The sequence below is a fragment of the Mandrillus leucophaeus genome, unplaced genomic scaffold (assembly GCF_000951045.1).
Source record: "Mandrillus leucophaeus isolate KB7577 unplaced genomic scaffold, Mleu.le_1.0 Scaffold72, whole genome shotgun sequence".
Lineage (NCBI taxonomy): Eukaryota > Metazoa > Chordata > Mammalia > Primates > Cercopithecidae > Mandrillus > Mandrillus leucophaeus.
In genome coordinates, this window is record NW_012107808.1 from 4,183,361 (window position 1) to 4,194,258 (window position 10,898).

The 10,898-nt window shown below is 52.3% G+C and overlaps 1 long non-coding RNA gene across 1 annotated transcript in view; it reads left to right on the forward strand.

The window, feature by feature from the left end:
* The first annotated feature begins 448 nt into the window (after window positions 1-448).
* The window catches only part of LOC105528528, an 11,987-nt gene continuing 1,537 nt past the window's right edge, over window positions 449-10,898 (forward strand). Inside the window, exon 1 of the long non-coding RNA XR_001004368.1 lies at window positions 449-591. This is a non-coding gene — a long non-coding RNA (uncharacterized LOC105528528). The remainder of the gene's footprint in view (window positions 592-10,898) is intronic.

A 10,898-nucleotide genomic window follows, 5' to 3' on the forward strand; every position in this document is an offset into this window, starting at 1 on the left:
GGCCTTTGACACCGGGCAACTCTTCCCAGAGGCCATAGGCACATGGAAGGGTGAGGCCAGGAGAAGCAGCTGAGCTCAGTGGCCCAAAGCAGGGACTCTGGGACCTGCCAGATGGGGGTCAAATCCCAGCTCCACCCCTGGGATTTGCACTTGGGACAGCTGTTTATTCTTTCTGATCACAGCTTTCTCACGTGTAAAATGGGGAGCGCATTCAGTGGCTCCACCTGGCGGGTTATGATGAACGAGTCGGATGCATGTGAGGCCGCTCTGGGGGAAGCCCCCGCTCTTCTGTGATTTGACTCCCATGCAGTCCCTGGGCTCCTCTGCCACCGCTCTTGCCTCCTTGTACCCCAGTACTTGGCCCTCAGCAGGCACTCCCAGGAGCTGCGGGAACAGGCTGAGTCCTGGCGCTTGTCCGAGCTGTCCTGTTTGTACGCACTCCTCTCCCACCCACTCGCTGGTGAGCTCTGCGAGAGTGTGCTCCTCTCCGTCCCTGGAGCGCCGCAGCGTGCTGGTGCATAGTAGGCGTCTGTCCATGTCTGTCTAGTTGAATTTCCTGAGAGTCATTGGACCTTCTCAGCAGCTCTGGAGGTAGGTTGATCAGGGTTCCTCATCCCATTTTACAGATATGAAGACCGAGGTTGACATTCACTGGGCAGGTTGCTCACCGTCCCAGAGTTGGTCGACAGGGACCGGCATCCTGATTTACTGTTTAACTCCCAATCCTGTGTGATTCCCATTCCACTAGACTGCAAAGGAGGGACAGTGGAAAAGAAAGAGCAGGTCAGGTGATGCCAGGAGGTGGGGAGAATCAGCCAGACCCTCCTCAGCTGTTTTCCCCAAACCAGCCGTGATCCTTAGCTCCCCGCCTCTGCTCGCCCTCCCTGATAGCTTTGCCTTGGCTGTGAGCTCGGCACAGTTGCCGGTGGGGGGCAGGAGTGGGAGTGAGTGGCACTGATTGGGGGAGGCAGAGGCCCCATAGTCTGTCCGTGCTCCCAGCCAAGACCACAAGTTCATGACCCTGCACCCAGGCCTGCAACACAAGCAGCTGCTCCTGTCATTCCAGAGCCCCTCAGCCCCACCCCCCACCTCAAGAGCCTCCTCCCGTCCCGGAGCCTCCAGCACTGCCCAGTCCCTCCCGAGATCTGTGGATCTGCGGGCTCACCCGCCCACACGGAGCTGATCTGTGGATCTGCGGGCTCACCCGCCCACACGGAGCTGATCTGTGGATCTGCGGGCTCACCCGCCCACACGGAGCTCGCCTGCAGTGCTGCCTCTCCGGCTCTCATCTCCATGGCAACGCCCACCACCCCCACTCATGGCTGCTGTGCTCTGCACCTGAGGCCTGACCCTGCTTTCCAGCTGCCCATTTGAGTGTGGGGGGACACCCACGCACCTGCTCAGGCCAAGGCTCAGTGCCCGCTCATGTGCCTGCCCCCACCCACAGGTCAGCGTGGCAGCGTGTGGGCATACACAGATGTGTGTGGGGGGTCTGGGTGTTGAACATACCAACACCTCATTCAAGTCCTTGAGCTTCTGTGAGGGTCTCTGGGACCTGGGGACCGCCAGCAATGACTAAATGTGTGTGGTGTCTGTGTCCCTGGTATGGGTTTGCTTTTGTCGGTGTGCCTGTGCCTCTTGGGGCCTGTGGTGCTGCCTGAGTGTCTGTATCCCTGGCAGAGTGGCAGAGGCGCAGGGGCACCTCCCTGTGTTTGTCAGAGAGGCGGGATGGCAGCCCCTTTTTTTCCACTTCTCCAGTGACGGGAACATGACCTGGCTTCAGCCCACTCTCTAGGGACGTCCAGGCCCAGCAGTGGTCAAGGGAGACAACTCAGGAGCCATCTTTGCTGGGTTCCTCTCAGGGCAAACAGCTCACCAAGGGCACAATGAGCTTTGACCCTGGGATCCACAGCATTTTCTCCCGAGGCGCCACCCTGATTCCATTTTCCTAATCAACGAAGGGGAGCCACAGAGGGCCACGGGCAGGACACCAGGATGGGGGAAGTGTTGTCTCATTCTGTTAATAGCTGGCCGTGCCCCCTTGCACAGGACACAGCTTCCCTGCCTGGTAGTGATTCCTTATGAACTCCAGTTCTGACTGTCCAGAAGTCCATCAAATGGCAATTGGCTAAATACTCAGTTCTCTTGACACAAGGCGCTTCCTCTCATCCTCATAATGCCTCAGCCTCGTGGGCTGTCTCATTCTCCCCAGCTGAGAAGGAGGGAGCCGAAGTGCTGAGGAGTGAGGCCGCAGCAGATGCTGTGGAGACAGGATTCAGCTCCCAAGCCTTTGCTCTTCTCCTGCCTGCTCCCTCCAACACTCTGCCCACCTGGCTCTCGGGCCAGATTGGGCCCTCTGTGCTGGCTGCCACTGCCCAGCCAACCCCTCCTAATCGCCCTTAGCCACCAAGGCCAGGTGTTGGGGCAGGGAGGTGTGACCCGTGGCGAAGGGCACCAGCTGCTCTGCTGGGAGGCCCCTCCTTGCCCTTTGCTACCGACAGGGCTCGAGATCAAGGAGGAAAGTATCAGAAGGGAAAGGCAACAGGCAGGCAAAGCTGTCTGGCTCCTCCTGGCTGGTGGGGAATGATGCACTGAGTTCTGAGATCAAGGGCTTCATTAGGGATCAGACCAGGCATGGAGGACCAAGGTCCTCAGAGCTGGATTCAAGGAGGAGGGAGAGAGAAGGGGAGCCCCGGCTGACAGGTACAGGGACTGGGGTTCAGAGGCCGGCTGTCCGGTGCCACGAGGAACACGAGATGTGTGCACTCATGCATGTGTACACACAAAAAGGGGAATTCGTCCAAGTCCAACTCACTCACAAATACCCTCTGCAATGTCAGAACAATAACTGAGGCACGACCTCACATCAAGAGCTCAAGGTGGGAGGGACCGATCCTTCCCTAGGGGATGGAGGAGCCATGGACCAGGGAGGTCAGAAGAGGAGGGAGCACGCGAGCTACTTGTGGATGTGGTGGGGGGCCTGGAGGGTCCCCACACCAGGGCAGAGAGCTCCAGGCTGAAGGACGGCACAAGCAAAGGCATGGGGCTGACAGGGCTGAGTCAGGTGGGTGAGAGGGGACCTGGCTCTGAAACCCAAGCAGAGCTTCTCAGATCTCAGGGACCTTCCTGACTCAGCAGGTTTGGGGGCCTGAGCCTCTGCATTTCTAACAAGCTCTCGGGTGATGCTGATGCACTGGTCCAGGGACCACACTTTGAGCTGCAAGGGTATGGGCTGAGATGTCAGACTGTCTGAGTTTGAACTTGGATCTGTCCCCTATTGTCTGTGCTAGTGGGCAAGTGATGAGCTCCTCCCCCTGCCTGAGTTCCCTCACTTATAATATGGGGATAATCGTCATAATAATGCCTCCTTCAAGGGGGTGATTGTGAGGACGAAGAGGCAAATACGGTTGACCTTTGAACAACAGGGGGTTAGGGGACACTGCCCCCCCACCATGGAGTTGAATATCCATGTAAAGGCCGGTGTGGTGGCTCACACCTGTAATCCCAGCACTTTGGATGGCCAAGGTGAGAGGATCACTTGAGCCCAGGAGTTGAAGACCAGCCTGGGCAACATAGGAAGACCCTGTCTCTACAAACATTAGAATAAAACCACTCTGGTATGGTGGCCTGCGCCTGTAGTTCCAGCTTCTCAGGAGGTCGAGGTGAGAGAATTGCTTGAGCCTGGGAGGTCGAGGCTACAGGGGGCCATGATTATGCTACTGCACTACAGCCTAGGTGACAGAGGGAGACCCTGTCTCAAAAAAAAAAAAAAGAAAATACATATATAACCTTAGGCTCCCCCCAAAGTTAACTACTAATAACCTACTGTTGACTATAAGCCTTACTGATAACATAAACAGTTGATTAATACATATTTTATACAGTATATATATATTATATACACCATATTCTAACAATACAGTAAGCTGGAGAGGAGCAAATGTTATTAAGAATATCAAGAAGAGAAAACATGTCACCCTTCATTAAGGGGAAGTACATTCATCTTTGTTGTCTTCATATTGAGTAGGCTGGGGAGGAAGAGGAGGGGTTGCTCTTGCTGTCTCAAGGGTGCAGAGGCAGAAGAGGTAGAGGAGGTGGGAGGGGAGGCAGGAAGGGTGGGCATATGGTGTAACTTTGATGGAGAAAAATCTGTGCATAAGTGGACCCATATTGTTCAAGGGTCAATTGTGTATGTAAAAGCACTCAGATCAGGGCTTGAGAAGTGTGTTATTATTCTAAAATGCTAGGCAATGCTAGGCTGAAAAATGCCCGCTTTTTTGCTGAGGAATGGGTCACTATTGAGTTTTAAGGAGGGGAGTGAGGCAAGCAAAGTCTCCTTTAAAAGAATGTCTGTGGGCAGTGCTGGGAACCGAGTGGGAGGTGGGGGACAGGCCTGAGAGGTGTGAATGAGTCAGGGCCCTGCTGCAGGAGCAGGAGGAAACGGCAAGCCTGGGCCACTGGGGCAGGGCTGGTGGAGGACAGACGCTGCCAGCTCAGCTCTAACTGGAGTGGGCCTGAGGCTGGCCAGCCGCTCTGCACCCTATAGCGAACCTTCTGCGCTGGGGAGGGAGCCCCCACCTGCTGGGCTGCTGCTTCATGGTCACTGTGCTGACATGCTCAGCCTGGGGTCAGATTTCTGCAGCTATGCTGGGCCCTGCACCATTTCCCAGTTCTCAGCCTCCTTGGCCTGCAGGCCTCAGGTCGGTCCAGCTCACCTCTCCTGCCAGGAGCTTCCTGGACTTCCTCAGGAGAGAAGAAAGCTTCCTCTGATGTGCACTGGTGTGTGAGCGTGTGCACATGTGGGTGTGTAGAGGCAGGTGTGTGTGTGCAGATGTACATGTGTGAGGGTGTGTATGTGTGTGAGGATGTGCACACACATAACAGTACACACCCTTACACGTGCACACACAAGGCCCCCGTGCGCCCCAGCTGCCAGCCCACATTCACTCTTTGAGGAGAGGCTGTGGAGTGTTCAGACTTAATTTCTAGGAAATTACTTCCCCGTCTGCCTGTGGGCTTCGAATTGAGAGATTCCAGTTCACCAGACAAGCCCAGCATGCGACCCTCTGCAAGGCAACAGCCCCTGTGTCCTTCTTTAGGGGGTGCACTTACTCATATGTCCTCCTGCCCCCTCTAGGTTCCCAACAGAGGTAGGGACAGTCAGGGAGGGCCACGTACTCTTGGCGGGCCACTGTGGGCACTGTCTTTCACTCAGAGAATGCTTCTTTTGCTGCTTCCATTGGGGTGAGGTCCTTCACTGCCCAGGACCTCCCCAGTCCCTCGAATGATTTCCTAAATGAGGGACTGCTTGGGAGGAGGAGTTCAAGCCAAACGTTCTACTCCTGGGATTTCTGAAGCATCTGTTAGAGGGTCACTCCTCAGTCTACAGAGGATAGGGAAAATGCCCACTTCACGCCAACCCCAGAACCATGGGCTGGAAGGATGCGTCCAACCACCTCTGTTCAGGAAGTTCACCTACGCACCGTGCGGTCGCCCAGCCTCTGCTAAAACTCCTGCCTATTGGCTGCCTCTTCCCAGGAAACCCCGCCCACTAGCAGATACCTGCTAGAAAAAACTTGCCAAAATTTGCATTCAGGCATCTTTCATTTGTTTGTCCTAGTTCTGACCTTGGTTCTCCACACCCTATATGACAAATGTATTTTTCTGCCAAATCTTCTTCCCTTCCTCTGCCAAAATGTCTCCGATTCTTTCAGCCATTGAGTGTAGAGCCTGATTTCACTGTCCAGGGGACTTCCTTAGGCATCCTACTGTTTGCCAAGGTCACACCAAAACTGTCACCCTCCAAATGTGGTCTTCCCCCCAATTTGGGGCTTGATTCTTCTGCAGCCTATTGACTCTGTTGAACTTTGTCAACTGGAGACCAAGACTGCAGATCTGCCGGCTGGCTTCACTGGGACCTTCTCAGCTGCAATGAACATAGATGCCAACCCAGGCCGAGGGGATTGTATTCTCATGATATGGACTCTCTGAATAAGGGGGCAGAAATGTGACAGGGCTTCAGGAACGAATGAAGCAGGGTTCTAGTTGCCTCTCTTTTCTCTTGCTTCTCTCTGCACCTTCTCACTGAGTCTCTCTCCCAACCAGCCTCCTCCACTTCAGGGTCACAAGACAAAACACAGCCACAGTGTCTCCCCAGCTGATGTGCTATGCTCAAGCCACCTGGAGACGCCTGGAATCTGTAAGCCCCAATTCCAAAATCATCAGGAAGTTTCTCTGGCCCAGTTCGGGTCTCTCGCCCACCTTGCACCGATGAGCCACCTGCTGTGGTTGCGGCTGCTGAGTAAAACTGTGAGAAACACGCTCACCTGTCCAGACCCAAAGAAACGGACTCAGGCACAAAGAATAGCGAAAGTGAGACTTTTAATAGAGGTCTTGCCAGGTTGGGTGGCTGGTAGGCACACCTGGGGCAGCTACAGCAGGTAATTTATCTCCCAGCATGCAAGTCCCTCCCCCAGTTCCTCATGGCTGAGTACTGTGGGGTGACAGTCTTCCTGGACGTTGCCTAAGTGTCATTATCCCCCTTATAAGGTTATACCCTCTCCTCTTTGCCTCTTAAGTTTCAATTTCCCAATAATGGAACTTTCTTCCCTTTTATGGGCTGACCCCTCTTCTACATTCTGTTCGTGTATCGTGACCTTCTAGGAGCGTGAGCCGTGCTGTTTGTTACATTCACAGGCTGGCTGCCAGTGCTTAGATTTATCATGCCTTGAAAATGGACCATTTAAAATGTTTTCTGACAAAACCCTATGCAGATAGGGGTAGGTAAGAAAAAGTTTCCAGGGAAGCATTGCTGGGCAATCTTGAATCTTGACTACCTTGTCCAAACAATGTATTACCCTTTCCAGTTCTGTGTCTTTTGCCAATTTGTTGAGTGGTCTGCATGCTACACCTTCATCCTGGCTATCAGCAAAAATGTTGAACAGAACAGAGTTGAGGAGAGATCTTCTACCCACCACTCAATGTTTCCTGCCAGGGGCACATGTGTCTGCTAAGTAAACCATTTGATAATGATTAGTCAGACTACAGAGCCCTGCTTAACTGGCGATAATACGGCCATACTGACACATGGCAGTGTGGAAATGACGTGGCACTATGGAAAATGCTTAGCGTGTAGCAACTGACAAAAGTGGCATACAAAATTAAATCATGAATATACAGGAGAAAAAAGGCTAGAAATGTTTTAAAAAGACAGGTAACATGAACTACATTTGGTTAGCACAGCAGGCAGAATTCCGAAAGAGGACTGCTTACGGGTTTCAGCCAGCCTGGATGAGATAAGCTTGACTCCAGCTGGCAGGATGAGCTGCCCATGCAGAGATCTGTCCCGTACAGCACCTGCAGGGATTCGCTGGGAATAACTGCTCGCAAGTCCAGGAGGAGGCGTAGGTAGAGTTAACATGGCCATGGATGTGTACAAGGTGCTAGGAATGGAATAGAGTGAGTTTGGTTATTAATTCCTCAATTCCCTTCCAAAGCGCCAAAGGCAAGGCAGCCAGTGTGGTAAAGGGAGTATTTTCCGTCCTGTCTGCAGACCTGTGCTGCTCGGCCAAATTTCATTGACCCCTTCCTGGAGCTGTTTCATTCTCCTCATGTCCAGGGCCCGAGTGAGCCCACAGGGTCTGTCTGTGTGACTTAGAGAAGGATGCCCCTTCTGGACAGACGCAACACCATGGGCACACAGTGTGGTGTGTGGCAGGCATGCTGGAATCTAGCCCTTGCTCACCTTTCAGCTGGATGTCCTTGCACAGTGGACAACACGCACAACCGTATGCCTGATCCTGGCACAAAGCACAGCCCTTTAGTCCCAGTTCTTCCCCAGGTGATTTCCTCCAGGCCTTAGTCTTCCCTGGACAAGGCCTTAGGCTTTAACAGTGGGGAAAGCTTTCTGTTGCTGCAGCCCCTGCGCGGCTGCTCTCTGGGGTGAGGGCCCAGCTAGCAAGTCTGTGACCACAGGACTAAGGGTATCCCTTCCCCTATGCCCACCTTAGTTACCTTCCACCTGGCACTAGTGGGTCCTCACCAATTTTGTTTGAATTGAGCCTAGTTCATTCTGGAGGTTGAGACTAAACTTCCTCACTGAGCAGGTGTCTTGGAGACCCCTGAAGGCCACAGGCTTATTTTTGCCCCGAGAGCGCAGTAAGAGCCTAAAATCGAAGTGATTTTTCTCGCCCTCCTAGATTGACTAAAAGGCCTGGCAGAGACAGGCTGAGGAGTCCTGCACTGACCTCCGAATGTTCTATTAGTTGGGTTTTCACATTCAGAGTATACTGTGGAGATCATCACATTCTAGTTTTCTGGAAACTTCCTAGGTTTACTCCCTGGTGCATTGCTCCTCCAAGTGATAATTCTAGAAACTCATTCCTTTGCCTTTGGCAATAATAACCCAGATCCCAGGACTCCAAATGGAAAAGAACAGCCTGCATTTCCAGACTTCTGGTGTGGAGCGGGAAGCCAGACAGAATCATTCTGGCTATGAGCTGCAGCGGTGCTGTCCGTGCCAGAACAAATGCATCAAGTCCTAATGATGACTCGAAGCGTGATTAGGATTCAGGTGACCTCGTCATCGCAATCCTCTCTGAGCTATAAAACTGGAAAAAAAATAAGGCAGATTGTGCTTGGGACTAGGGAGCCCCTGAGATGAGTTACAGCCGGCATTTCCAATGCCTGGGAGCCCCCAGGAAGCACCCTTTGGAGAAAGCGTAAGTCAGGTTCCCTAAAAGGAACTAAAGATGTGTTCCATTCCACTGTGCAAACCAAATTAATGCTGCATACTGAAGGCCTTCCTTGCCAAGATAGAGTTGGATTTCTACTAGTCATTGAGGGCCATTTGCCCGGATGCAAATGGCCTTGCTGAGCTGGTGCAATGTCTGACTGGAGGTTTTGGGGAGCAGTCAGCCCCGTGGATGTGTATTTAACAATCATCAGAGCTTTCTCTTTTTGGCTTCGAGGCTAAGCTTATTATCCAAGGAACAAATGGAATATGAAGGCTGCCTCAGTGCCGCCAGAGCCCATTAGGAAATGTGCTATGAAGCAAAGGCAGCGCGTTGACAGGGCTGCAGAGAAAGAACTTGGAAGCAGAGGCAGGAAAGGGAGGGCGGCTTCCGTCCCAGCATCCCTGAAATGGCTCGCTGTGAGTTCAGCAAGCCACACTCACACCGTGCACCTTCCCCGTGCCTGAGCTCATCTGCAAACAGATTACCTTGCAGACAGAACCTCCAAAGGGCCCTGTCATCCCATGGCGCATCGTCATTCTCACTCAGAAGCAGAGGACCCGGGGCCTTTTATCTAACACCCAACCAACGTAAACGTCTGTTTTCTGTTCTTCTCCCCTCTACTCTTTAGACAATAAACAAGAACCATCTGACATTTTCCTTAGTTTGTATATTTCAAACTCAATCCAACTTAAGTATCCTACCTGACCCTCCCCAACCCGCCTTCCCTCCCGTGTTCTCTTTCCCTTTGGAGTCCTTACAAACTCTCCCTCTACTTTGATGGTTCAGAGAAGACTGAGAGCTGGGCCTGGGTCTCGAAACCTTCCTGGTGGTTTTCTACTGCACTCACGTCCTCAGGCACCTGATGGGGTAGAGCCCACCTTTTCAATGTCCCCTCCTCTCCACCACGGCTACCTACTCAGACCACTTGCCCCTTGCACCTGGAACATGACAGTAGCCTCCTAACTGTCCCTGACCACAAGCCACACCCTCTGCCGTCTTTCCTCTATTTGCTGCCAGGATGATGTTTCGGAAATACACAACAGACCTTGTTGCTATCTTCCTCCCTCCCTCCCTTTCCTCCCTCCCTCCCTCTACCCCTGCTTTCCTCCCGCCTCTACCCTCCTCTACTTTCTAAGCATCTGCTAGACCAGGCATTGTTCTAGGTTTACAGATCTACAGCGTGGGACAAGAAGCCATCGTAGCCTCTGGCTTTTGGGGATCATAGAAACATTTGCTCCGGGGAAATGCTAAGTAACAACCTACACCATTAATTCTTTAAAAACGACTGTGACTCAGTGCCAGGAAGAAGACTTTGGAAAAGGTAATGTGAAAATGTTTTCCCCCGCTCAGAATCTTCCAGTGCGATGATAATGATGTGTTGATGCAGGCTTCTTATTGTAATAAACGTACAACTCTGCTGGGGGCAGGGGCTCTGTGGGAACTCTCTGTACCTTCTGCTCAGTTTTGCTGTGAACCTAAAACTGCTCTTTAAGAAAGGTCTTCTTTGTTTTAAGTCTCCCAGTGACTCAGCATACAGAGGGCTGGACTGAGCTTTTCCCACTCCCACTGTGTTCCCTAAGGTCCGTCTCCCCAGACACTCCTTGTTTGAGTACCCAATGCTTCCGTGCCCCAGTTCCTTCAACAGCCCCTCTCTTCTTCCTGCAACTTCTTTTCCTTCCCTTGGCTACCTTCTCCTTTGGGAAACTCAGATGTCACCTCCTCCAAGAAGCCCTCCCTGATATTACCAGTCTGGATTAGGTGCCTCCCCTCTGTGCTCCCAGACCTCCCTCTGCCTGCCACTGTCATTGCATCACCTTGTAACTGTACATATCTGCCACTGCCACCAACTCCCACTGAACTGAGAATGCCCTCAAATAGGGACAAACAGAATCTTTTAGCATAGTTACTGAAACACATGTAGGCTTCAGTAAATGAATGGATGCAAAATAAAGCTAACATTATCTGGTTAGTGAGAACGCTGAGAAAATTCTAGGGAAAGGAAAAAATAGATATCCTTGAGTTTTTAACTAAAGTTCCAGAGATTGCAAGAATGAGCTTCCTGCCTACCTTTGCCTCTAACAGCAATGCTGCAGTTGAACCTGACAAGCCGTTACCATGATGTAGAGAAGCCAGTGCAACAGAAGAGAGGACATGTTTAATCTC